The following is a 4975-nucleotide window of genomic DNA, read 5'->3' on the forward strand; positions in this document are numbered from 1 at the left end:
AGAGAGCACTGGCAGAAGGAAAAAAGGTTCTTCTAGACAAAATAGACCAGGATGGAATTTTTCTCCACGAGTTAGACTGAATTCTTTATTAAATAAGCTTTCTAAAAATTCTTAATCAAGAAGATAAAAACATGGACCTGACCTATAAAAGAAAAGTTACTTGCACATCTACCAGGGTTACCAGTTTCTCACCCACTCTGAATTTCATATCCAGTCATGGGGGATTCAAGCCAGCTCCCACAAAAGGTAAAGAGAAGACTTTTTTCGGGTCAGAAGAGGAAACAAATGCCTATTACTCATCCAGTCCCTTTAGGGCTCCCACTTCTGATCAAACTGATTGGCTGCAGTCTCTTTTGTATGTCACAGAACAAGAGCGTGATCCTCACAGAGCCTTCCTTTATACAGGAGGCAGCACATCTACTCACATATGCTGAAGACAGAGGGACTAAAAAACATGAACCCCTTTCTCCCCCTTCACCCCACAAAAGAGCCTCAGCAAGTACCATTCAGTTGGCACAACGGTGTGTAAGGGGACTTGATTTGCATTCTGCAGGTTTTTTTTTTAATGTAATAGTAGTAGCACACATGGTAAGTAACTGGAGATGCGAGTTGCACTATCTCATGGCTGATCATTCACTCCCGATGTCAGTTTTCATTCCCAGATAAGGGTGTGCTCAGAAGAACAAAACAAGTCAGAAGAAACCCTTCAACTGCCTGAGAGCCTAACTAAAACAGGGACTAACAAAAATGAGTCCTTCATCCAGGCTCCAAATTTGTACAGACTTCTTATGCAGAAGAATTAAACTAAGTGGAACCGACATAAGACCAGCCCACGTAATTTAAAGAGTAAGTCACTCCCCTTATTGTTGCTTATTATGGCAAATCAGGCCAGAGTGAGACTCTTGCTGTATTGTGAACTTTCATTTTGATCACATGAACTCCAGAAAAAAGCCACGGTATTCTTCCACTCCACCACTTAGACATGATAGCACTCCCTTTGCTGTCAGGCTTCTCCAGGGGAGGTATGGAACTGGAACGTGATTTAGCTGCTCCAAACTGCTACCGGCAAGGTCACATCTCTTTCCAGAGACTAGGTGGGGGGGGAAAAGTCTCACAGGATTGATTTCAGCCCCTGTGAATGCATTTCTTTCTAAGTCTATATTTCAGTCTCCGATCCACAAAACTCAGATGACATTACCTCACAGCCACTCCAAGGTAGTTCACATTCAAGATAGTGATGCAGCTGGATGACAGCTAAAACAGGTATAGCGGATAGTGCTTTCTCTTCACTTTCGAGCTGTGTGCAATACTTCATTGATCCATATGAAATTACAGTCAAAAACCTGCGTACCATCACTGGTCAGCGGACTGCCAACTCACTGCTTCAGAATGTTACCAATACTGAGTACGGATCACAGCAGAAGTCACTGCTGTGTCAATATCTGAGGTCATCAGACATTCTCTGTGACTTGTTTCCTTCATGATGAATTTTCATTACTCCTAACAGATCTAGTTTTCTATTTCTTCCAGGTTTTTGGTTTGTGTTTGGTTTTTTTTTCCAGAGCATACAGCAATGCTTTCTTCCAAGCAATTAGGACAGACTACTATTCCCCGGTTTGGTTCCATTCTTACCGACCTATACCCACACATTGTTACAGGGGAATAAAGTTTGTGAGACAAGTATCATAACTAGATACTGTCAAAATCTGATTAATACACCATTTTTCTGAACCATCACAACGCAACAACTTACAAGCTGATGACACCAATAAGGGTTACAGCCTGTCTCCTCTTCTGTGCTTGCCTATGCTATTAAAGACACCTGGAAAATCACTGCTAAAATAGCTGCTTCCACATTGTATCTAAATTTAAAGTATCATGGTGAAATCTAACAAGCAAATCACTACTTCAAAGTCACCTCAGGCCACAGATGGGTTCTTGGTGCATATACAGTTGAGGCCCACATGCCAGGTTCTGAAGAATGGTCCATCCTCAAACAGCAATTTGAGGTTGGACTCTTGGATGAGACAGGTTTGTTTGAGGTTTCTCCAAACGCCAGTGCCTTCCACCCACTGTCTTATTGCTTGCAGACACAGCAAGTACTGAACTGATTGCACAGCTGGCTTCATCCCCTTTCCCCTCCACAAACAATGGAGCTTCAAAAGTAGGCAACAACTTGCTATCGGTGGTGATGGCTGTAGATGAGGCTAATTATATTTAAGTGGAAAATAGTACAAACAAAAAACTGCAAGACTGCTTACATACTTATTTAGAGCCAAAAGATGGGCTGAATTGTAAACAGATTTTCAGGATGTTGCCAGGTGTGCTGGTTTTGGCTGGGGTAGAGTTAATTTTCTCCATAGTAGCTAGTATGGGGCTGTGTTTTGGATTTGTGCTGGAAACAGTGTTGATAACACAGGGATGTTTTCGTTATCGCTGAGCAGTGCTGACACAGAGTCAAGGCCTTTTCTGCTTCTCACCTCACCAGCAAGCAGGCTGGGGGGGGCACAAGAAGCTGGGAGGGGACACAGCCGGGACAGCTGACCCCAACTGACCCAAGGGATATCCCACACCATATGACGTCATGCTCAGCATATAAAGCTGGGGGAAGAAGGAAGGGGGGACACGTTCGGAGTGATGGCATTTGTCTTCCCAAGTCACCGTTAGGCATGATGGAGCCCTGCTTTCCTGGAGATGGCTGAGCACTTGCCTGCCGATGGGAAGGAGTGAATGAATTCTTGTTTCGCTTTGTTTGCGTGCACAGCTTTTGCTTTACCTATTAAACTGCTCTTATCTCAACCCATGAGTTTTCTCATTTTTACTCTTCCAATTCTCTCCCCCATCCCACCGGAGGGGGGCGTGAGCGAGCAGCTGGGTGGGGCTGAGTCCCTGGCCAGGGTTAAGCCATGACACCAAGGAAGAGCTTCTCAATACCTCTGTAAGAAAAGCAGCCATAAAAAACATCCAGCTTGTAGCAGTATTTCAAGTCTTGCAGATTGGCCTGACACATTAGCCAGGAGATGCCTGGCACATTACAGCAGCTATAAAACTATTTAAAATTATGAAATAGTAAGGAAACATTAATTTTATCCTAAGAAAGCAAACCTTCACCATTGGCTGAAGACTTTGAAACAAGTAATTCAGAGCCAAAATTCATTACCCCCATGAACTCAGATGCTCCGACATTCAACCACTCCTCTGACCAAAGAACTTTGGATTTCAATGCCTGTCAGCACCCTACCCAGACTGCACCATCATATCTTGAACCTCATGTCAGGATTCACAACACTGCCAGTGCAGCATGCAGTTAGTTACCTTGCTACAAATAGCTAGCTCTCAGTCGTACCCAGGGAGACATGAAAGGCATCGCTCCCTTTCAGTATTAGGTGCCTCCTCGCAAGTTCGTTCTCTCTTCACCATCAAAGAACTGCTTCCCAGCTCCTTCTTCCAGTACACATTGGATTTACTGCTCAAAACAGCTTATGCCAACATCGCTACCTTTCTTGCCAAAGGGTTTAATGTGCATCTGAAAACAATTATAATTGCCTAGCAAATAATACAACATGATTGCCTTGTATTTTTCAAGGCAAGCCAAAAGAAAAGGAGGAAAAGCTCTTCATTTGCACGCATTAACAAGGATACAGTACATTCATGTAAAACTGCATGCATTTCTGCAAATATAGAATGGCTGGTTACCCTTCGTTGTAATAACCTTAGAAACTATAGGCATCTTGATTAGTTCCCCAACAGTTGTTTTTTTTAAAACCATAGCAAAGGATTTTTCTTCCACACTCCAGCAGGCAAGAAAATTCACGCTAGTCTAAGGAACAGCAAATCTGCCTGCATCATACTTTGCAGCATCTGCAAGCTCATCCCATATGAAACAGACTGGAGTCAAATCCCACACTGTTAGTGAAGACAAGACAGCAAGACTGCGTGCTCCTTTCCCACTAGAGCTTATTTTTTAGCATTAGAATTTAGACTGCATTTTACTGGGCAAAGCCCATAATTTTAGTACATCACGCTACTTAACCTTCCATATGCTCGTACAGCATTAAAAAATCTTCCTGTTAGAAAAAAGGGGTGTTTTATATATAAAAATGGTCTATTATCAGTGAACTGTTTCTTTCAATTAGTATCAGCAATTTAATTAAAATCAGACATTATCTCAGAGGTGCAGGGGTTGACTTTATTCTAAGATCACCCTAGAACCTGCCCCCTACCATACTCCACACTCTCATTTCCCAGACATACGGAAAACCATACATAAAAATCAGAACTAGTCAGAGGAAAAATATCTGTGTTTACAGCTTGGTTCTTTGGAAGTTTGCCAATATGCACAGCATGGAAATTATAAACAGACTAGATTCCTGACTTAAACCTAGAATGAAAAACTTCTTATACTAAATGGTAAATCATGCTCCCTCTGCTGTTACTCTCTTTGAAATACATAATCATACTCTGGGCTCGTACTTCCTGCACTGAGAAGAGCTACATTAAAAAAATGAATCTCAAGAAATTATGGCGTAAGCAAGAAGCAAAATTCTTGTCTGTTAGTGTCATAGCAATGCCAGTTTACAGCTGTAGAATAATGTTCTGCCTGTAAAATACAACTGGCAGTTATTGGTTGCTATATACTTTTACAACATACCTGCAGGATTATTTCCTAGGTCCTTAATGCCAGAAGCTGAAGTATTACCCTGGTGAAGATGGCTGTGGTGGCCTTTCAGCTCAGCTTCGCCCTCACAGAGCACCTATAAAATTAAGGGGCAAGAGGTTTTGTTACAAAAACATCTTCTGGGAAAGCCTACTGAGGAACAGGGGTGGTTACTGCCTAGGAATACCAAACATCACCGTCAGACAGCTCCAAACAGTCTTTATAGTCTTTATTTACACATCCTCTTTCCTCCTTGCTTCCAGGTTGTAAGGACATTCTTTGCTGCTTGAATTAAAATTATTCCTGCCGGGTCAAAAG

General features: G+C 42.4%; 1 protein-coding gene across 1 annotated transcript in view; it reads right to left on the minus strand.

Annotated features, from left to right (window-relative positions):
* P4HA2 (prolyl 4-hydroxylase, alpha polypeptide II) overlaps positions 1-4738 on the minus strand; it is a 30659-nt gene extending 25921 nt beyond the window's left edge. The window contains exon 1 of the mRNA XM_009322728.1: positions 4652-4738. The gene's annotated coding sequence lies outside the window, so the exon portion shown is untranslated. The remainder of the gene's footprint in view (positions 1-4651) is intronic.
* Between the last annotated feature and the right edge of the window lie 237 nt (positions 4739-4975).

Source organism: Pygoscelis adeliae, unplaced genomic scaffold (assembly GCF_000699105.1).
Source record: "Pygoscelis adeliae isolate BGI_AS28 unplaced genomic scaffold, ASM69910v1 Scaffold34, whole genome shotgun sequence".
Lineage (NCBI taxonomy): Eukaryota > Metazoa > Chordata > Aves > Sphenisciformes > Spheniscidae > Pygoscelis > Pygoscelis adeliae.